Source organism: Ctenopharyngodon idella, chromosome 18 (assembly GCF_019924925.1).
Source record: "Ctenopharyngodon idella isolate HZGC_01 chromosome 18, HZGC01, whole genome shotgun sequence".
Taxonomy (NCBI): domain Eukaryota; kingdom Metazoa; phylum Chordata; class Actinopteri; order Cypriniformes; family Xenocyprididae; genus Ctenopharyngodon; species Ctenopharyngodon idella.
Window position 1 is genome coordinate 17,981,999 of NC_067237.1, and position 24,440 is coordinate 18,006,438.

Consider the following 24,440-nt stretch of genomic DNA (forward strand, 5'->3'; position numbering starts at 1 on the left):
GAAGAAAGTAAGTCATTCAGGTTTGGAACCACATGAAGATTCTTGATTACTCATCTTCATGTTGAGGTAAATTATCCCTTTTTAGGGATGGCTGTGTGGTGGAGTGTCTCATGTCTTTTTTTAAGAAATCACAAACGACCCTGAAGTACCCTTACTGCCCACCCCCACCAGCCATGCTACACCCCCTCCCTACTCGAGCTGCTGAAATCACAACACTAGGAGAGAGCTGACATTTCAATTACATGCAGACGACACATGCACACACACAAAGAGGCGTCTCCTCATGCTCAGAGATGGACTGTCACATGTCACAGGACCAATATAGTTAAACACACAGACTTTAAAAGGCAGCATCACTTTGAAGGAATTGTGAGTGTGTACCAACTTACACACTGTTCCAGTGATTGACAGATTACTCATAGGTTAGGCCAGGTCTAGTTGTCACACTTTTTTTTCAACTCCAATGAATTCCCAAGTCAAGTCAATTTCGTAAAAATAAAAGTTCCAAAAGATAGAAGACCCATTTAGGGTTCCCCAAAGAACCTTCAGTTAACAGTTCTTAAAGTTGGCATTAAATGGAAATTCATCCTGTCTATTTTCTAAATGCAACAGTTTAATTCTTTTTTTACCTCTTAATCAAAATGTAATAACTGGATCTTCCAGCGAAAAAGATCTGTTGCTACTTCAGCTTAATCGTGACTTTAAAATAACCATTTTTTTTTTCCCTTAAAGTGTGAAGAACATGTCAATCTAATCTAAAGATCTTTTCCACTATAAAGAACCTGTTGTGCAATGGAAACCTCTATTTTTAAGTTCACATTCCTTAAAGCTGCATCTACAAAACAAACAAAAGAAAAAAACCTATTGAACATTTCACCATTATTGCCCCAGAAAAAAATATCTAGGTAAATTAAAGGATTAGTTCACTTTAAAATGAAAATTACCCCTAGATTAATAAAGGCCTTCTGAAGCAAAGCGATGCATTTGTATAAGGAAAATATCTATATGTAACAAGTTATGAAGTAAAATATCTAGCTTCCGCCAGACCGCCTTCCGTATTCAACGTCGTGTCAGTTAAATTTTTTTCGTAAGTTGAATAGGGAAGGCGTAGGACGTAGTGTAAACGTTTTGAACTGTGAGAGGCGTTACACTTTCTTTGTAAGTTGAATATGGAAGGCAGTCTGGCGGAAGCTAGATATTTTACTTTATAACTTGTTAAATATGGATATTTTTCTTACACAAATGCATCGCTTCGCTTCAAAAGGCCTTTATTAACTCCCTGGAGCCGTGTGGAGTACGTTTATGATGGATGGATGCACTTTCTTGAGCTTCATACTAATTGATCCCGCTCACTGCCATTATAAAGTTGGATGCATCGGGATATTTATTAATATTTCTCTGATTGTGTTCATCAGAAAGAAGAGAGTCATATACACCTAGGATGGCTTGATGGTGAGTAAATCTTGGGGTGATTTTCATTTGAAAGTGAACTAATCCTTTAACATACGCTGACCTTTTGTGACAACATGACTCAATAGTAGGGCAAGTTGGAACATGACATGAAACAAGCTACATTTTTTCAACAATTATGAAACAAAACAAAAAAGAAAGAAAAAAGCTTAAATTCAATCTATTCATCATATAAAGTGTCTCTTCAGAAAATTAGGACTAAATCGGCTGATTTATATGGATTAGTTTTACGATCTCTTTATGAACTTTTTGAAGCGTCAAAGTGGTAGTTGCGTAGACTGTCAATGGAGGGACAGAAAAATGTCTCTGATTTCTTTAAAAATATAAAAATTTGTGTTCCGAAGATGAATGAAGTCTTACGAGTTTGGAATGACCAAGTAAATAATGACATAATTTTCATTTTTGGGTAAACTATCCCATTAAAACGTGTGACAACTTGCCCCCCCATATATATATATATTCCTTAGAGCCTTCCCTCATGGCATGTGCGTGCTTTAGAGGGTTCTGTTATGACAGAGCTTGTGGTCTAGATGTGAATTGCGGTGGGATATCATGTATGCCAGAGGGAATGTCAGTGTCATGACCTTTGAGGGCATGTAGACAAAGGGATCGTGATACTTTTCTTATCTGACTCGCCATCTGTGGTGGTGTTGAGGGGGGCCAGGGAAGTGAAAACAATTTGACCATTAAATCTCCGCCCAGGAGTTGAAAGAGCAAAGCACTAAATTGGTGTTCTGGGAGGAGTTCGAGAGAATCCTTGAATGTACCAACGTAATATATCATTTCTAATAGCATATCTATTGATTAACATCGGCAGAACAGAACGCAAATAGAGTGGAAGAAGTAAACTGGGCGTTGAAGTTGTAGCAGAGAGTGTCCCTCCCTCCAAGCTGAACTGTAGAAAGGGTCTGGTCTGCGCTACCAGCAGCGCGCGAGAGGGACGCGAGATTAGGGCAGCAGTTTGGGGGTCTCTGGAATTTATTAGCTGACGCTTGAAGCTCGTTGTTTTTCCTCCTGGATTCGGAGCAGATCTACAGGTCCGACAGTTTTTCCAGTAGGCATTCATTCACGCAGACTTACAACCATCATATTTTACCTCGTTTCATCTCTGGAGCTCAGGACAGCGAAGAAGGACGCGTGTTGTCTGGATTTTGAGGTGAGATTCTCGGTAAACTGAACTCCGCTGGTGTTTACATGAATGCAAACTTATGATGGCTGGTCATTGAGATACGAAGCTCTCTTTATAGACTCATTTAATTCAAATCAACTAGAAAACTGTGCCATATATGGTTATCTCTTAAGCAGGGCAGAACCAAACAGATAAACACTCAAATATATGTTTTGTTTTGACAGTTAGCGATGATTAAATCCTTATTGAGGCGCGAGGGTTCATTCGCCTTTTACGCGGTGTAAATTTTAATTTTAGTGTAACCTAACAACAGTTTTGAGAGGCTTGAAGGCAGACAAACACTCAGAATTAAAAAGAAAATGTATTCCGCTTACAAAGAGCTTCACAAACAAACAGTTTCATCGCGTTGCTCGCTCGTATTTCACCGATGACGGCGCGTGTCACCATCCGGCGGTTTCTGTTAAATCTAATTAGTTGAGTAAAGCTCGGGGAAAGTCTGGGTGGGATGAGGAGGCATCAAGCTGGCGGTTTTCCCACGGGGTGTGACAGCAGGCAGCGTGTGTTGTCCAGGAGGTCCCGTCATAACTGTAGTTTATCCCCCCAGACGCCCAGGTCAGCAGATGGACGGAGCCCTGCCGACGGGCATGAGTTCAGTGCCAGTTTAAATCAGTCAAACCGCGCATCTTATCACACGGCTCTGTTCTTGACTTCAGTGTGTGTGAGAGATAAAATGATTCTATCTATCTATCTATCTATCTAGTCTGTCTAATCAGTTCAGCTGCTCAGATATATCCTAATAATTTAACCCTTGACATTTCTTTTAACAAAATTCCCCAGGCTTTGAAACAATGCTGCCTGTTAGACATGATTTATGGGTATTATCCTGAAAACTAAAACCATGTATGAGTATTATCCTTGGCCATTTTCCAGAAGTAACAAAAACATTGCCGTGTTTGGTTAATGTACAATTTAGCTGAATTCTTTAAATGCACTTTAAAGGGATAGTTCACAAAAAAAAAAGAAAATTACCCCATGATTTACTCACCCTCAAGCCATCCTAGGTTTATATGACTATCTTCTTTCAGATGAACACAATCGGAGATATATTTAGAAATATCCATAGTCCTCCAAGGTTCATAATGGTAGTGAATGGCTGCCCAAATTTTGAAGACAAAAAAATGCACCCATCCATAAAAAATGAAGCCATACAACTCCAGGGGGTTAATAAAGGCCTTCTGAAGTGAATCGATGCATTTATTTAAAACTTTATATAGTAAAATAATGAGCTTCTGGCGCGAAAGCCATATGCATTCGACATATGTGCAAAAAGCACTAACGTAGCGTAGAATTGTGTACTACGTCGCAGAAGTTAACACTTTTTGTATAGTTAACGCTTTCCCTTTAAAGACAAGACTTGACAGGAGTTCATAGCCAGTCTAATACTTCAAATACTGTGATATGCCATGCAATCTGATCTTATCTAATAACGACTCATTGAGAATAACCTGAAAACCTTTTCAGTACGTTCTTGTTCTTGAAACTGAGAAATTCATGATCTCTTTAAGATAGAGGATATTATTTCAAACAAAGCCCTGTCATATATTCTCAAGTGCAAGATTTGCAAGTACACAGGCCTTAAATCTTACATTCCAACTGTCTAACTTCATGCGCACTGTAACTATATATCCATTAGAGAGTTTCAGTGAATTTTATCCACCTATTTCTGGACCCTATTTTTGTAGTCTGACATAAAGGTTTGCTGCACTTGTTCTGCTGCACAAAGCAGACTCAGACCAGTTTTCAATTAGTCAAGCACTTGTGCGTGAAGATATTGGCTCTGAGGGATCCATTAATGCCGGCCTCTGGTGGCTTTGTAGTTTAGCTAAATGCTGATGTCAGAACTCAAAGACTTCACTCACACAACTCAACACAGGCTCAGAGGTAAGACTAGAGCTTTAACCTTTACATTCCTCTGAGCTAAGGTATTTGAGAAAAAGAGGCATAGAAATGATAGAGTTTTGTCTATATAAAGAAGAAGAAGAAGAAGAAGTTTTATTTATATGTAAATTTTGTCCAATGGAAAAATGACCAATCAATGCAACACCTAATTTGCCCACTTTTTAAATACTCTTTGTTACATTTTCATGGTGTATTGATAAAGAAATTAATAACAGCTATTTATTTTTGGATACATTATTTATTTTTTAGATTAAAGGCACAATATGTAAGATTTTCGGATTAAGGCTGTGTGTCCACCAAAGCTTTTTTTCCAGCGGCTAGCGTACTTTTCCAGTTGTTTTCAATGGGAGCGCCACGTTGCCTCGAGTTGAAGAATGTTCAACTTTGAGTAAAATGCTGCACTCATCACTGTCACTTTTTAGCCAGCCGTCCAATCAGAGTGGAGGAGGGGCGGGACAAATACAACACCGACCAACTGTCACAACATTCTTGCTGTACAACGACATCAACAAGCAGAGAACAGAACAAAATTGATGAGAAATTAATATTGCTGCTCTCTGAACATACATAGCAAGTACTCTACATCGTGTCGGCATTTTTAGTCTGAAACAAATTATCTGTGAAATCACAAGTAACAGTGACGCGGCTATTCCATATCATAGCAACAAAGCGTCTCAACTGAAAAAAAAAAACGCTGCGCTGCCGAAGCACTCACAGCTAGGCATTTTCAGCTGGCTAAAAAGGCTAAAAGCTGGCTAAACCGCATTTTCAGCTAGCTAAATGTGTCCACCAAAGCGTTTTTTCCGAGGCTAGCGTATTTTTCCAATTGTTTTGTATACATTATATATTGCATACTTTACGTTGTATCGACATTTTTTTTTATATATATAAACAGTACAGAAACAAACTATCTGTAAAATTAGCTGGCTAAAAACGCTTTGGTGGACACACGGCCTAAAATATCCAAAAACCACTAGAACAATGTTATATATTTTGTTGACTTGTGTACTTACATTATCCCAAATGTTTCCAAGAATGTTTAAATCCAGAGAAATAAGCAATTTTAACCAGGTCACATATTAATGTGCGTCACATATCAATGACATCATACCCGCGTGACCCTCGATTTCAGGTTTTATTTTGTAGAAACCATGGAAACACCAAAGATGCTTTAATATATTATGTGTTTTATTAGACAGGTGAGCAACTGTTTTGGATACATTCATCGACAGAAATCTAATCATGTTATATAGCTCAACACAGTAAGTCTTATTGTTTAAATCTTGTTTTCTTGATTTACCGCGAGTACCATGTTTTACCATGCCTAATATCGATCTAGCTTACTGCATTAAATGTCTCATAGCAGCCGCTGAGTGAGCGCAAAGTAGCACTATAACAACTTTCAACACACAAATGTATCTAATATGATAAAACAGCGTTGCGTTACCACACATACACATGACCGGAAGAAGTGCAGACATGAAGACAACGCCTCCCATGATTCCCGTGAAATCAAGGCATCATTAAGCTACGCCTTTGTTTTAAATAAGCGACCTCTAGAGGCGAAAACTACATATTGTGCCTTTAACTCTCACTATTGTGGTGTTTGGTAATTATCCAATGAAAATTCATTTTACATACATTAAAATTAACCTTTGTTATTGATTATTTCAACTAACTTACACTGAAAAAATCTGATGTATAGTATTTACTTTGAAATAATATTTTGAAATAAATTATATTTAATTTGAAATAGTATTTTCTTGTAAAACATACTTTTTTAATGTAATTGTGTAGTGAGTGTAGTAAAAACTAAAGTGGTTGACTGATGCAAATATGGAAGAGGGAGTCTGTTTTGTTCTGCTTGAGCAGACACTGAATCGTTCAGTCACTAAAGCATTAAGCTACTGGAAATGAATCTTTGGCTCTTTGTGTTGGGAAGTCCCTGTTGAGAGCAAGAGGCCCGTCTCCAGGCTGTAATATTAATATCAGTTGACATGGCGGCAAATGAACTGGTCGTCAGGGCTGGTTTGATCTCAACCGCAGTTGCTAGATCTCTAATCGGTGCAGGTGATTCATTCCACCCTGAGCTCTTATCCAGCCTCCAGTGAAATGCCCTTATTGACAGCAGAGCTAAGGCCCTGGGAGAAAAGGAGGTCAAGTCATCACTTTCTTCCAAGTTTCAGGCATCAGAGCTACACGAGTTGGCAGTTTGTAGTCTGCAGAGGATCTGGAATGAGATAGAGTATCTATTGCCCTGAAAAGAAAATTGCTTTTCCCCACTATTTGCTGGAGGACTCTCATCTAATGCGTGTGACATGGGGCGCTTCACCCGGTAATGGGTTTTGGGGTCTTGTTGCCTCTGAGACATATGAAATTTGCAAAGGAGCTGTGTGGATTAATTACCATGAAGAATATGTGTTCTTTGGTCATAGATTCTTCGAAAAATGAGAGGCTTGTCAAGTACGACCTGCCGCTGCAGAACTTTGAACAAGAACAATTATGAATGCATAGATCTTTTGCTTTGTCTTAGTTGGCTTTGAGAAACTTTAAAGGATGCAGCTGAAAGGCTCCAAAGTTCATTCGAGACAGGGATGTCCAGTGACCCTGGTAAATAACAGGACCTCTTTATCAAGAGGAAACAGACTGCTTGTTTGTGCTAGGCATAAGGAGGACTAATGCTTATCTATGTTTCAGGCAATTTCCTTCAATATTGGTGTGCCAGGGATATAATGAGGTGAAAGTATGCATATAACAAGCGGGGTCGTGCAGATAGCTGAGGGTCTCACAGTCATTTTTTAATCTCTATCCACAGTAAATTGCAGATTTTAGATGTATAATTAACTTGATTTCTCTACACTCCACTTCTTGAAGTATAGGTTATATATAGAAGGAGCCCATGTTGCTGGTGTGTCTATTTAAAATGTAATCCTTACTAAATATCTGCATTTTAGTTACAGATATAAAACTTACAATGATTAAGCAGGAAATGAATAATAGGAATAGGAAAGTTTGGAGTCAAAATCTCCTTAAGCTGCTTATTAAATTTAGTGATTAATGTGGCTTACTTTCATTTGAAGAGTCTGCAATGTAGTTAAAGCTGTAGACGTTGGTAGTGGGCTTAATTTTTGGTTTGAGCATTTGAGAGGATTGAGGAATGACATCTTTTGTCAGCTTGCAAAGAACAACTTGCATGCTTACTCGCTGTGAATGCTTCCGGATAATTCACCAGAAATCCTGTTAACTTTACTGTAAAAACTAGCAGCTCATTGCCAGAAACGCACTGTAAAAAAACAATTGGTGACAACGTATTGGCCGTTATGGGATGCCATTTTGGCACCTATGGTCTATATATTGTACAGGCAATATATACAGTGCTGGCTTGATTACTTGCAAATTGTAGTCAGTTACTGATTCCAAATTATATATAAACGATTAAATCACACATTTAAGGTAATGTAATCTGACTACTTTTAGATTACTTTTGACCTAACTCATTTATCACATTGATTTGAATAGGATAATCTTGTACTATATTGATAGAAAAATACAAAGAGAAAGAAAATATATTCCATTCTTTGTTATCCACAACATTAAATATTACATTACGTCAGGGTTTCCCAGACTATTAGTTCACTTAATTTCAGAATTAAAATTTCCTGATAATTTACTCACCCCCATGTCATCCAAGATGTTCATGTCTTTCTTTCTTCAGTCGAAAAAAAAAATTAAGGTTTTTGAGGAAAACATTCCAGGATTTTTCTCCATATAGTGGACTTCAACAGGGTTCAACGGGTTGAAGGTCCAAATTGCAGTTTCAGTTCAGCTTCAAAGGGCTCTACATGATCCCAGACGAGGAATAAGGGTCTTATCTAGAGAAACAATGTCATTTTCTAAAAAAAAAAAAAAAAACTTTATATACTTTTTAACCACAAATGCTCGTCTTGCACTGCTCTGTGATGCACCACGCATTATGTAATCACGTTGGAAAGGTCACGCGTGATGTAAGTGGAAGTACCGAGCAAGTGTTTACAAAGCAAACACCCTTTACAAAAAAGGTAAAACAATAATGTTGGATGATTTTAAAGTTAAAAAAGAGAAATGAGACAAATAGACTTGCCACTTGATCTATTACGTGTAATATTTTTCTTTATTCTTCATTTTTTACTAACTTTTCACTTGACCTTTATTAAAGCAATATATACTTAATTAAAAAATGTTTAAGTGCTTATGTTTTAATGATTTATTTATTTTAATTACTATTAGCATAATAATAATTATCATTTTTAAATAATTTAATATTTCTTATAATTAGTTAACTAGTAGTTTTTTTTACTAAATAGTTCAAACCGCCACTGTACCAAAGTAAAGAGAACTGTGACATTTTACTGGTATTGCTACTGAATTTTAGTATCATGATACTACAAAAGCACTGTACTCTATTGTTTTGATGAATATAAAATAGATTTTTACTATAAATGTTAAGGTAATTCATACTTGCAAAACCATTTTTACAGTATGCTACAGTACAATTACATGTATGGTTCAGTTAAATGTAATTTTATTTTTTACTGTATATGGTAAAAAACATTTACAGTGAACTGATTACCAGTTTTTTTTTTACTGTAGCATTTTAAAAAATTACAATTTACTGTGATAATAACACTGCATTTTGCTGATAATTAAGGTTCTAGTTAAATTTCTCAAAATCGCGGACTGTTTATAATAGCGGCACACACAGTTACCCTTGTGTACCCTGAACTATTGAGTAAAAGGGCTCTGTTGATTCGAGTTGCTCTTTTTATGGCATTTCTGTGGCTTAAACAGAGACAGTTGTTTCTCTCTGTATGGGCTCACATTGTCAAAAGCCTGATTTCTGTTTCTCCCTTTGACACAGTTAAACTCCTCACTGTTCCTGACTCAGGCATATTTGGTGTGCTTCTTTTTTTTCTCTCATTCCAGTAGAAGTTTATTCCCCAGTTTTTCCCTGTACTCCCCACCTCTGTTTCCCCCCTCCTCTGGGTTTTTGGTTTTGGTAACAGTTCTGCGGTTGCTCCTGTGTATTCAAGTGCACATAGCAAACTCAGAAGCCATTACTCTACAGACAGACATTCCTTTGTGGTATAGGTTTTAGTCTGTCTCTGTGTTCAGTGGTGTTTAGATGCTCACTACAGTTTTGTGCTCTTTCGAGATGATCAAGAAACACGTTTTGTCTTTGAATACCACCCACACATACAAGGACATTAGCAAGCGTTCACACAAACACACACTCACATCAGAGTGGAATGAGCACAGCTGGATCGAGTCCATCAGCTCAGTGTGTTCAAGGTCTTTGCTCTCTGTTACTATATTAATTAAAGGCTGTTCTGTTTAGGATCTGGCTTGAATTCTGGACATTGTACTAATGATCTGTAATTTATATAGCTCAAGCTGAATATAGCTTACAGGTACAATGTTTCCCTGAAGTGTGGCTGGTTTAATAGAAGAACTTGCATGATGTTTTGCACTAAGCACTAAAATCAAGTTTTTTCCCCTCAATATGCTGAGATAAGCTGTCTTTACAATACAAACATGATGAAAAGTGCTATAGTATGAACCTTTTAGACATAAATGGGTTATATGTTGTTTTCCCCTAGATATTATCACCACTTTTATGCATTATGCATTAGTGCATCATATTAATATGCTTCTGCATAACCAAAATGTTTCTGCATTAGAATTTATTTGTTTTTATTCATGTTTTTCTGCAATTTCACAATTGATACAAGCCTAGTAGAAAAGTGTAAAACAGACTGACGAGTGCATTTTATGTATGCATCACCAAACAAATGTTTGAACACTCAAACTCATTCTTTCTTATGTTTAGTTTCTTTTATTTTAGTGCTGTCAATCGATTAAAAAAACTAATTAATCACACATTTTTTCTGTAATTAATCACGATTATTGTGATTAAAAACATTGGAGTTTTTAATATTTTTTTATATTGTAATAATTTCACAGTTACTCTCCAAATTAATGTAGAAACAATTTAAAGACAGTATATTTTAAATATTTGTTTAACTGTTATCTGTTATCTTTATTTTTCCTCTTCCTGATCCTTTAACCTCCCCCTCATTCCGGATGAAATGAGTATATTTCTTAATATTTATCATTACTACTACTGCTAATACTATTATTACTATTTGTCATTTCTTATTAATTGGATTTATCATTATTATTATTATTATTGTTATTATTATTATTATTTATTATTAATACTGTTGCTATTGTCACCTTCCTCATTTTTTGCGTGTGATACTATTATCTTCATCATTGTTTCCTCCTCTTTGATATATATTTTTTCTTAACTCTGGTTATGTCTGTTGTACTTTCCTACATGCTCCTTTATTCATATATTTCCACTCCCCACACCCAGTTACACTTAGTTACACACACACACACACACACACACACACACACACATACCCAAATCATACTGGCTGTTATGTATGTTTTGTTGGTCTTTGTATTTTGCATTTAATTTCTTTTCTGTAAATATTGTAATTGTCTGTTTGCATAATAATAAAAAAATAAAAAAATAAATAAAAAAAAATTGTTTAACGACATCGTTTTATGAGTGAAGGCCAGTATCACTGATACTAATACTGGTACTGATGTCTCTATGAAATTGATTTTTTTAAACATTAGTGATAGACATTCAACATTACAGTATAACTGAAAGCTATTCATTTCAACATTTATTAGGCTTTAAAAAAAAAAACATGTTTTCATTTAAGTGAACTTAAAACAATCTTCACATAAACCCATAAACCCAGGTGGGAAATATACAGAAAGGTTATCAAACACTTTACAGTCTTAACTGCATAAATTATAAATTAAATATAGATTAATCCTCATTAAAGCTACAAAATCCTCTGTTACCTCTGTTCTTTGATTAACATTAATGACAGACATCACAGCAACTGGTTTATTAGGCTGCTGTCACTTTAAGAGCTGCCGCTGCCGAACAGTTCTGACGCGCATATCATTTTTGTCACAACTCTTTAAGTTCATTTAAGACGTTATTTCATTAAAGACTGTTCTTAAGCCACGGTCACACTAGACTTCGAACGTGCAAAATTTCTTCGGATGCTGTAACGGTCATGATATGACGTCACGGTCTACAGCGTCTTTTTTATAAACATGAATTCAACACATAACTTAAAGTAATACATTCAAAATGTAAAAATACAGAACCTACTGCAAAAATATCATTCTTTTAATTTAACCAAGAGGTCATGCCGTGACGAATCGATCTTCTACTGGTCACACGTATTCACGTGAAGCGAATTCGCAGGTCAGAGTTCACCAAATTTGAACTTTGGAACGCAGCGAAATGCGAAATTTTTCGCACGAGCTTGCGCTTCCGGTCTGATGCATTCGCATGCGTTTGAATAGAAGTCAGTGGAATGAAAAGTGCAGTGTGACCGCACCTTTATGAGGATACTCAACAAAACGGGCATTTTGGCATAATTTTACAATGTTTGTTCAAGCGCGAAAGAGAATTTGATTCTTTCGATTCGATTCTTAGAAACGGTTTCTATTTTTCTGCGACGTCGCGTCTGAAACAACAACACAAATTATGGCAATGATAACCTCAGGTACTGTTTATGTACTTTATTTAATATTAAAAGCATCTAATGTGAGTTTGAATATCATTTTGTGTCTTTTATAGCCGTACTGAAAGCAATAATGGACAATTGACCTCAGATCTTCGAAATAAATGAAAGGAAACAAGAACGTTTAAACTGTCAACTCATTGTGAACAGACAAGTGTATTCTATAAAAAAGATTGTTTCAGTAACTCAGTGTGTATTTTAATAATGTTAAAATGGTGTAATATTCATGAATTTGATTATGTAATTTCATTGCGAGTGTCAGGAGCTTGCCGAGAGAGCCCGCCCACGCGCTCTTCTGATTGGCTGTGATTTTTGATTGACTTTATCACGTCTCATAGTTGCGTCGCGTCTGGTGTGGACAAATTGTTTTCTGCTGGAATCTTATCGCATCGCGTCTGGTTAGGACACGGTGTAAGAACCACAATGCTTTCAGTTAAACTGACAAAACCACAAGTGAACTGACAAAAACATTTGTATGTCACTTTTCATGCCAGTTACAAAATACATGCCCAATCCTCAAGAACATTTCCCCAGTCTCCTCGTAATGTATTTGACAACTTCCTCCTCCAAGTCTGCCACATCAGATGCCATTTTATGCCTGGTGTTTAAAAGCAGATTAAGTTGACATGTTCTGTACTTTTTAGTTTTGCTCCTCGTGATTTTTTTATGAGCTTCTATAAATTTTTCAGCTGGGCTTCTTTACTTGTATGTGGCTTGGTGGGTCACTAAAGTTAAAGTCATCTTGTGGCTTTTACGGCCGTGTTGTGAAGCTCCAGGCATCATCAGTTGTCAGTCAGCTTCCTCAGTTCAATGCAGGACCATGAAGAAAACAGTCTTCTTTAATCATGAGATAACGTGATCACAGAAAGGTGGTGTATTGTCACATTGTGTGGTCAATAATGAGGAAACTGCATGTTTCTACATTCAAGCTGCTGAGGAGATATTTAGGGAAATGATATCATTCCCCACTGATTAGGCTGGAGAATGGATGAAATAGACCATGAAGTCTAATCTCTTCCTTTCCTAATCTCTGCTCGTGTTTGGAAACTGCCGGAAGAAAAAGACTGAGCACTCTTCAAAGGTAGTAAATGCTTTGTGTGAGCATCATTTGCATGTTACTGATTATTTTAACATAAATTGAATGTGCCAGCTTGCGTTTTTGATGATGGAGAGAACAGGATCGTTCGAGACTGAGGGTTACAAGGTGCTTATTTTGAATTAGTGTTTCTTTTTTGGGCTTTGATTGGCAACTTAAATCCTTGTGCAGGTCAAAGACAGGGAGCTTCAGGAAATGATAAACCTGGGCATGTGTCCCAATAATTAGTCACATGTTCTTCTGCCAGCTAGTGGCCACATTACACTGACTTAATTACAACCACCTGCTTGAGACGGTAAAGACTGAAAACATCAGACCCAGCAGTTGAGGAAAGTCTCCAGCTGTTTGCGCTTTTGGGATAATCTTGTGATTGGCAAGTTGTAGTGTTTTTCTTGAGTCCTGCGAGACCATGGCATCTGAGATGGTGTAAATCAACCGAAAAAGGATATTTCAGTGCTGGGCTTGTAGAGACTTTGCCTGCCAACGTCTCTTAGAGTTAAATATGAGATGTGCCCTCAGAAATACACAGGCCTCAAATAAGCTCCATTAACATAGAACAATAGAAATGGCTTCATTGTTTGCCTAACATTTGGGAAAATGAAGAGGAAATAAACAGAGTTGTAATTAATAATTGGGAAAGTAAACGATTTCTGTTTGCTGTTTGCTAAACGGTTGATTTCTTTGTGGAAAAATGCATCCATCATTAGTCTTGAAGAATTGTCTGCTTGTTTAGCAGTGAAAACTTTTCTTTATTTAACTGAAAAGAATTTAATACTTTTTTAACTCAAATATTGTCTTTCTTATTCAATGCATGTTAAGACATGATAGGCCTAAACCTAGAATATGGTTTCGTCAGCTGCCCCCTACTACATTTTTATTCTCATACTTTATTTCTTTATTTATACACTGTTTTCTTCCATATTAGTACCTATCAAAATTATATTTAAACAATTTTAGTTTATTTAAGTGTGTGATAAACACTGTAGTACTGAGCACATGCATAAAATGCATGAAGGTGCACATATCTCATTTTTCACTCATATCTTTGTCACACCACATTGAACAAAGCTCAGTTTTATAGTTTGAAGTTGATGGAATGATAAAGTCCCTTTTCAGTTCTGTCCCATAAGCCCTTAAATATTGTGCCCGAATAACTTACCTTGCCTTTGAAGATTTAATAGATTCTGTCTTTTAAAATACCTTATGAAATGTGATTTGCAGCATTTAAAAGAGCAGTTAACCCAAAAATGAAAATCCTGTCATCTTTTATGCCTGCTCAACCTCATTGTGAAGAATATCCAGTAACACTTTATTTTGATGGTCCACTTTAGACATTCTACTAACTATAAATGGGTAATTGACAAATAAAGCTTCAAAAAAGGTGTTTTTAAAAAAATGTTTTCAAAACTGATGTAATGAATATTTTTTAGTCAGGAACAATGTGTTTAAACAAGTCGTTAAATAACATTTCAAAGTGTTTAAATTCATTTTTTGAATGTTTTTATGTCAGGCGGTACAGCCAAATATTTGTATGTATTGTATATATACTGTAGTTGTACCACTTGACATGGAAAGTGAACCAACCTACCCATACTTGAAATAAGCAGTTTTTGAGAGAGAAACATTTTCACTGATCTGGATGATGCATTATCATGTTTACTGTTATTACCTTGTGAATTCATAATAAAAGAGCCATGTTTGCAGTTGTGCCACCCTGACATTTGAGAATATACAAATTGCTGGACAAAAGTTTTTCAATCATCTAAACAGCTTTAAAACTACTCATATTTACCAAATTTGTTTATATGAAAGGTTTCAAACCTAAAATCATGCCATAGTATTTAGTTTTAATTATTAAGACACCATTTTAAAAAGTTTCTTAGTCTGCTCATTTGTTCGGACAGTTGCACCACCTGACATTTTAGGGGTTTAAGATAACAAAACATAAAATAATATGTATTATTTAAATGTACTAAAAAATGAATTCAAACTAAATAGGTTTTATAGAGTAAAGTGATATATGTCATGAATTTATCAAATTATTTTAAAAGGATATAATGCACTTGGACACAAAAATGTGCATGTCATGTGATTGACCCAGGTAACTTTGCAACTACATGTCAACTATCTCTCATTAGAGTATTAGTAGACTGTCTGCTTAATATCTACTAACACTTTATTTTGATGCTCCCAACAGACATTCTACTGACTATAACTTTGTAAATGTGTTTCAACTTATTCAGCTAACCCGAACCCTACACCTAACCATAACCTTACAGTCTACTAACAGTCTACTTCAGTCTACTAGTACTCTAATGAGAGTTAGTTGACATGTAGTTTCAAAGTTACTATAGTAGAATGTCTAAAGTGGACCATCGAAATAAAGTATAACTGAATATCCTGCTGCGATGTGTCTGGCAGGCCATATTTGGGAGCTAGGACAGAGGGCAAGTGTTTCATTGAATAATACTAACTTTAGTTTTTGATTTGGGATATACTGTGCTGAATGTGCCGATCCAGTGTCTACAAAGCAAGCATTTGATTGAAATGAGATGGAGTTTTTTGCCCTACGATGGTACTTCCGCCTACCTCACACGCGACCTTTCCAACGTAATTACGTAATGCGTGCCGCATCACAGAGCAGTGCAAGACAAGCATTTGTGGTTAAAAGTATATACATTTTTATTTTTTTTAGAAAATGACCCTTGATAAGAGCCTTATTCTTTGTGTGGGATCATGTAGAGCCCTTTGAAGCTGCACTGAAACTGCAATTTGGACCTTCAAACCATTGAACCCGAGTGAAGGCCACTATATAGAGAAAATCCTGGAATGTTTTCCTCAAAAACCTTAATTTCTTTTCGCCTGAAGAAAGAAAGTCATAAACATCCTGGATGACATGGGGGGAGAGTAAATTATCAGGAAATTTTAATTCTGAAGTGAACTAATCCTTTAAATGTTATTGTCTTTCGTCCACATTCAAAAGCTTTGAAAAACCATTTAGATGAGTCAGTGATGACAGATCTTTAATTTTTAGGGTAACTACCTCTTTAAGATTTTATGTTTGGGCATTAATTATAGTTTTTATACAACTTGTATAATTATGTGAAATTTGGAGAGTAGGAAACAAAAAAGATTTGTTGTTCTTTTCTTTTTCCCACCAAGCAGATCATTGAGCTCTATGAGAAGTATCAGTCAGCAGAATGCAGTCCAAAAAGAGTCCAAAAAATGAGTCAGATAATCTGTGTGGCCCTTTTTACGCTTTTGGAGGGCAGAAACTGAATTTCAAGAATTGGCTAGAGGCTTTCAGAGGCAATTGAAGACATATGGGAGCAAGCATCAGCCTACAAGATCAGTTGTAAACGCCAATTTTTACCTTTCATCTAATGAACAACTGCAGCAGCGTAACACCCAGAATTACACTAAGATAGAAAACCAGCTTTAAAGAAAATCCAAGTAATCCTTTGCATATTAAATGCAGACAGAAAATAAGATAATGAATTAAATGACTATGTAATACATCCTGTTGGTTTCAAAGTAAAACTCTACAATCCTGTTTCAGCTTTTTTGACCTGTTTTCATCTATAAAAAGTTTCATCCATTAATTTGATACCCTTCCAAATACAGACACCAATATTTTGGATTTACGGATGCCATTTCCTTAAAAAAGCAAAGAGTTATGTGTGTTGTGATACAGTATGTGTGAGTCTGGGATGTGTTATCTTCACTTTCTTAGCACATTCATTTGTTGTTCCACTGCTGATCCATCATCTCTTGTGGTGGAAACCAATTGACTTGTGTTCCTATTGAGACCTGTTATTGGATGCCCTCCAAATGATCTCATGTTCCATAGTTTCTCTGGCTCCTCCTCATGTGCCATAAATCATCGTGATGTAATCTTTCACACTGCTGTTCCCACAGCTGGTGAGATGAAGTGCTTGTTCTCCGAGAGAGTGTTGCGTAGTGACCAGTTAACCTCAGGTTTTACATCCCAGAGCAGAAATGACCGCTTTGACCTCTCATATTCCTCAGATGTGCAGATTTCTGAAATTTCCATTTATCCCGCCTGGGGTCTTTAAGGTTATGGACTGTTTTTGCAGTGTTTATCCAGGCGAATAAAACTTAACACATTTGAGAATCTTCAAATCTCTCAGAGTGTTTATGTCTGGTATTTGCATTTGGGCCTGAAGATTCCATCTGATTTCTGAGAGTATTTGTGTTTGTGTTGAGCGTGATCCCTCCTGACGTCTCTGCGCTTGTGCTCCCATGGCCAGGGGGAGGAATGTTTCTAAAAGCACTGAGAGATTTTTACGAGACCTTACTGTGGAAAAATGTCTGGTCGTTTTGCCACCTACCCCTCCCGGATAGTCTCCTCCTGAGATCCTGTAAAAAGCAGGATATCTACCCTAGGATGTCTTGTTCTTTACATCCTAAGGGTAATGGGATTTTGGGAAATTGCAAAGCAGAAACATTTTATGAACATATTATAGGAAAAATACAAGTCTTATTGATGTTTAAAGGACCCTAGTGAATTCTATTTAGCTCTTAATTCATCATCTCGTATCAAAGGCTTTGCTTTGAATCGCTAAATATGTCATTTTCTGTGAAATGAAAGCAAAATTAAATTGAAATATACTAACTGCGAGCAGCAATTATCGGGGTTCAAGCGCTTTAAAGCCTTTAAGCACATGCATAAAAAGGTATTGTGTTTTATTTAGCAAGCCTGTAACCATCACGATCATAGATAGAAAAGACCATTTACAGCCAATACAGGCAATTTACCATAAAAAAAATATAGTTTTTAAAGCTTTTTAACAGTTATCGAGGTTGAGCCGAAAACCTAGGACTAGTTCGCAAAAGTTGGTTTTTGAAATAATCTCCGATATTTAACGAACGATTCGATGGACAGATGCGGTCCTAGAGGCAAAGTTGCTCAGAATGAGTTCTACCATGTGGTACGAATGTCGTGGGTATGTGCAAAAAGTCACGCAATACACAAACCTTTACGCACGTGAAAAACGCAGATTTCTTTTGAATTTCTCACAGGCCTCTAGGGCCGTGAGTAAAACAGGCCCAGTGAGTTTCATTCCGAACGGCCTTCGTTAACCTTGTCTGACAGCTGCTCAAATTTCAATGGCCGCCATGTTTTTTGAGATACGTCAATGTCCTCATAGACAATCATGGCACCTCGGACAAAGACACTGCAATGCCAATTTTCAAGTCAATCGGACTAACGGTGAAGTAGTTATAGCTGTTTTCATGTGTTTTTAGCTGTTATAGCACCACCAAGTGGCCAGTTGCCTGCGTCTTTTTTCACACAACCACAGAATGAGCTCTTACATAGGTGTGCTGAGTTTGGTGAAAATATCTCATTCCGTTCACAAGTTATAGACATTTTAGTAAAAGTGGCTCCGCCCACTTCAAATGTTTTGGCGGCCCGTGAATCGAAATTTCAACTTTTTTGATAATTATTGTCAATCAGACTCCAGAGAATCTCGCTGCACTGGTTTGGTTCTGATCCAAAATCAGGGGACTAGTTCGCAAAAGTAGGTTTTTCAAAAAATTCGGAATGCTGAAAATTTTGCAGAGAAAATCCATGCACTTTGTCCATCTTGAGCCAAGGATTCCAGTGATGTTGGACACTTGAGCCTATGCCTAACAGTTTAGGAGTTATGAGCCATTTCATACTTTTCGTACCGCTTTAGTGCCCCCGTCAGGCCGATCATGGTGAGCCTTGCTGATGTTGTAGGCGGTGTGAGTACTACCAGCCCTCAAAGTTTCAATTCTCTACGACTTACGGTTTGGTCTGCCCGATCACTTTTAGGGGAGAATGCTGATCCTTGGAAATTTTAACAATTACAATAGGGTTTCAGCGCTAATTAATCGGATGCAGCCATAGCTTTAGAAAACCACACAGAGGTGTAGGGGTTAAACAGAATGTGCCTTTTTACGAGGAGGTCCCACTGTTGAGCTTCTGCCTGATGAGGAAAATGATCCTGTTCTAAGGGTTGATGTGCTTCTATCCCAGCATGGCTTCTGCTCTCCGGTCGTGCCCGTGAAATCAACGCAGTGCAGCATTACCATTCAAGCCTCCAGCTATGTCAAATCTCAGTCTAGATCAGTTATAACATCCAGCTTCTCCTCCAAATCTCTGTCTGACAGATGCTGCGGTTTTATTTGCATGTATCAAAATCTCATATTCATACATGTGGAATCCACTGATTAGGTGTCTTGAGAGGAGGATGTGGGTGGAGAGGGGATTGCGGTCTGGTGTTTTTGTCATTTTTTGGGGTATTATGAGGTGAACAAATAGATACTGTAAATATAAATAGATACTTACTCTACCATTCAGACTTTTCGGGTCTGTAACCTGATAATAAGAAATTAATGCTAAAATGCTGGGTTAAAAACAACCCAAGTTGAAAATGGACAAACCCAGCGATTGGGTTGTTTTGACCCAGCGGTTGGGTTAAATGTTTGACACAACGTGCTGGGCAGTTTTATTTAACCCAACTATTGTTTAAAAATTACTATATGGCTGGCTTAAAATGAACCAAAATAGGTTGGAAATTAAAAATCAGACGCATAATTACTAGAGGCAACAATAATAATCAAAAGGTGAACATTTATTAATAGGCAATTTAATAAACGTTTATTGTTTAATTATTATTTATTAAACTTTTTAATAAATGTTCATTTCCAGCATATTTTGGGTTCATTTTAAGCCAGCAATACAGTAATTTTTAAACAATAGTTGAGTTAAATAAAACTGCCCAGCAGGTTGGGCAAACACTAAACCCAATTGCTGGGTTTGTCCATTTTCAACCCAACTTGGGTTGTTTTTAATCAAGCATTTTTTTAGAGTGTAAGATAAAGACACACCAAGGTAACACTATATATGGTTAAAATGGGTGGCACCTTATAAGTTACAATGAAAAACAGTAACACTGTTAAATGTTTACCAATGTTAAATGTAATCTTCAGCCAATCTCAACATGAATATCCATTTTTCATACTGGACATTCTAAAGTTTGATGCCTAAATTCACTTGTACCTTTTAAATTGATGAATTGAACTAAAATCAGTCCATTTTAAATCAAGTTACGAAGGGAACCCTCAACCCATGATTTAAAATGATTGCCCCTTTTTGGCCAGATCCCACTCTCATTCTGTTGTCGTGAAGTGCCGTGCTGTTTTCCCATGGTGAATGGGATTACACTGACAGCAGAGAATGTTTGGTGTTGACACAGCATGCAGCTTGGTTAGTCCTCCAAATCCCCTGCTGTTCTTGAGACCAAACAGCAAAATCTGCTCATTTTTCAGACCAATTGCTTTGGGAATATGAACTGACTAGAGGAAAGTCCTGTATTTGTGTAAGGAGCTAATAGTTCTTCCACTGGTTTTAATTAAGTAAGACTCAGGGAACCAAGTGCTTCCTGTCCGACAGATTGTCCTTTGAATTTTTATGACAGGTTTTGTCAGCACAATGAAATAAACAGTGTACACCCTGCAATGATGGTTAACACTGGACTACATCTTCTCACCAAAGTCACATACTGCTGCTTTTGACAATTAACATGTATTATTTTAACTTATAATGAAACAAGGCTCAGTACACGCAACATCCACTATAATGTTTAGTATATATTTTAACGAGGACCTGAAATTGACAACAGATGTATGCACTTAAGAAGCTTGTCTGACGCAGAGCTGAATAAATGTGGTGGACAGTGATTAAAATGTTTGGTTGCTTCAGAACAGGCGGTAGTTCAGGAATGAATGATTGAAGATGTTTAGTATGAGGCAGGAGCTTATTTGATGATAAAAGGTCATAGGTAATCAAAGTAATCAAAGTAATCAAAGTAATTGATATTGAATTGTTTCGTGATTGTCCTGTGTTGTTGCGGACTAGTCTCACATAGCCAGACCTTCAAACTGCTGGTTTGAAGGTTTGGACTCCATAGCAGCTTTCATTGGCCAAGGACCATCCAAGAGGCCGTCTGACTGACATGTAAAGCAACCAATCACAGTTCATTTAGTTCAGCGTCACATTAAGAGGTGTGAAAATGTAAAGTCGATGTCCCTACAATAGCAGACTGGAGTGCAATTCATTCAAGAACGTCATGCAAGTTTACTGCAACATACTTTTGAAAATCCAGAAACTCATTGTAAAAAATAGGGGTGTAAGAAAATATCGAGACATGTGAATGGCGCAATATGTTTGGCGATACTGTATCGATACTCAAAACACTATATCAATATTTATTTGTTTACATCCAAGATTTGTGCAATGGCTTCCTGTTCGATTTAAACCCCGACCGCTAGATGGCAGTGTTGTTATCGCTGAATATGAACTGTGACAGAGAGAAGCGCAAGGGTGCACTGCTAAAGTTAGCATTAGCAAATCCAGCTCACGCCGCAGTGAAAGTAGCTTCCACTGTATAGTAGGCACTATGGAGATCGAAAAGATTTTGTTCCCTTCCTCGATTTACTAATTGTGCGCACGATTTACAATTTCGTTCCCTCGATTTGCTAAATCGTGCGCACAATTTACTATTTTGTTCCCTCGATTTACTTAATGTTTGCACGATTTACTATTTCGTTTCCTTCCTCGATTTACTTAATTGTGCACACGTTTTACTATTTTGTTCCCTCGATTTACTTAATCGTGCGCACAATTTAATATTTCGTTCCCATGATTTACTTAATTGTGCGCACGATTTAATATTTCATTGCCTTAATTTACTTATTTGTGTGCACAATTTATGATTTCGTTCCCTCGATTTGCTAAATCGTTCGCACAATTTACTATTTTGTTCCCTCGATTTACTTAATCGTGCGCACGATTTACTATTTCGTTTCCTTCCTCGATTTACTTAATTGTGCACACGTTTTACTATTTCGTTCCCTTGATTTACTTAATTGTACGCATGATTTACTATTTGGTTCCCTCGATTTACTTAATTGTGCGCTTGATTTACTTAATTGTGTGCATGAATTACGATTTCGTTCCCTCGATTTGCTAAATCGTGCGCACTATTTACTATTTCTATTTTCTATATAATGCAATGTTAAACCATTTACATTTTTTTTATCTTGGTAAGGTATCTTATGGTTAGCCTAATTTTTACAGTTGTTTTCTGTAAAAATTACAAACATGTTTTCTAAGTGTAGCTGAGACATTATTCCATAAAGACTTGTATTGAAACCAGATTTACTTAAAAATAATGTACTAAAAAAATGCTGTTTGGCTGTAATTGTGTGGCATTGTGCAACAGTTTTTTTTTCTGATGGATTTTTATTGCATACACTCTAAAAAATGCTGGGTTAAAAACAACCCAAGTTGGGTTGAAAATGGACAAACAAAGCGATTGGGTTGTTTTAACCCAGTGGTTGGGTTAAATGTTTGCCCAATGTGCTGGGCAGTTTTATTTAACCCAACTATTGTTTAAAAAATTACTATATGGCTGGCTTAAAATGAACTCAAATCCAGAATTCCAGCTACGATATTAATTTTATTACAATTGATGCAGGAATTGGATAGTATAGCTCAATTTGTAACATTGCAGCAATTGTCTTAAGGTTATTTTACACTGTTTTGATCTAAGTCAATTTGATCTTGAGTGAATGTCATCAATCATTAACTCTTTACTGACATGATCAGATCATTTATCCTGTCTGCTGTTTGCATAACCCTTTCTGAGTGAAAACAGAGGTTCATGACTCATGTTAACCTTTCTTGTGCTTAATTGGAGAACTCGACTCCCCCACACCTTTAAGCCCTTTTGGCCCATTCCAACAGGTCTCCCCCCTTTTAATCGCTCAGCTTCAAAGGCTTGTTTTGATGCCCTGAACCTCGTCTCTCCCCAGAGACTGAGTTCTGCTTGGCCTTGGGGCCTGGAAAGGGAGAGGGAAGTTTTAATGAAAGACAAGAACAGACTGCTTAGAGAAAACACTAAGAAAGTGTGTACAGAGCTGGTCATTATCACAGCACTGAGTGTTGTGCCAGGAGCTGTACCATATGACTCTCTCAACGCTTTGACAGCCTCCTTTTTCTCAAGGGATCAGCTTGCTCCTGTCAGACACCTGCCGCAAGGTCAGAGGACACCTGGATGCAACATTTCAATCAAATGTATTGATCAATTGTCTAAAGCAAAGAAGTGGGTTAAATCTGTGTTTTATCAGTATGATTCAGATTATTTGAGGCTCAGTTCAGACATCTGTGAATGCCTATTGTTTGATGAATTATTGGAATACACTTGAATAAGTTTGAAACATTACATCTGTGGTGTGTCATTGTTTATGAAGTAAATCTCTCAATATTACTGAAGCTAAACCTAAAAAGACCCCATAACCTTAGTCTCAGCCTCAGGCATTGCCAAAAATTTAGGAATCGCATGTGTGTTTGTTAAACATTGTAGTTTTTTTTTTTTACCCTTTCAGCTTTCCATAGTCCAATACACACTTTACACTCATAACAGTTTTGTTTTTAACTCCCCATGTGTTTTTAGGTTTGTTTGTAAGTACAATTAGTGCTTCTGAGAAACATTAGTCAAGTTTATGGCAAATGTTTGGCACTGTAACATTTGGATGGAGAGAAACTGACCACAAAGTCAGAATTGCAAGTTTTAAAGCCAGAATTGCGTGATATAAAGTCCGAATTGCGAGTTTTAAAGTCAGAATTGTGTAATATAAAGTCAGAATTGCGAGTTTTAAAGTCAGAATTGCAAGTTTTAAAGTCAGAATTGCAAGTTTTAAAGTCAGAATTGTGTGATATAAAGTCAGAATTGCGAGTTTTAAAGTCAGAATTGCAAGTTTTAAAGTCCAAATTGTGTGATATAAAGTCAGAATTGCGAGTTTTAAAGTCAGAATTGCAAGTTTTAAAGTCAGAATTGTGTGATATAAGGTCAGAATTACCTTTTTTATTTTTTTATTTGGTGGCGGAAACAAGCTTCCATAGTAAACAGTTATTTTAAATTTTGTAATAATATTTCACAATCTTACTGTTTTTACTACATTTTTAATTAAATAAATGCAGCCTTGGTGAGCAGAAGAGTTTTTCAAAAACCTTCCCTCAAACATTTGAACGGTAGTGTTTGGGTATTGCTTTAATTTTAAACATTGAACATAA

General features: G+C 36.6%; 1 protein-coding gene across 1 annotated transcript in view; it reads left to right on the forward strand.

The window, feature by feature from the left end:
* Positions 1–2,202: 2,202 nt before the first annotated feature.
* Positions 2,203–24,440, forward strand: part of tspan18b (tetraspanin 18b) — a 52,995-nt gene continuing 30,757 nt past the window's right edge. The window contains exon 1 of the mRNA XM_051870940.1: positions 2,203–2,626. The gene's annotated coding sequence lies outside the window, so the exon portion shown is untranslated. The remainder of the gene's footprint in view (positions 2,627–24,440) is intronic.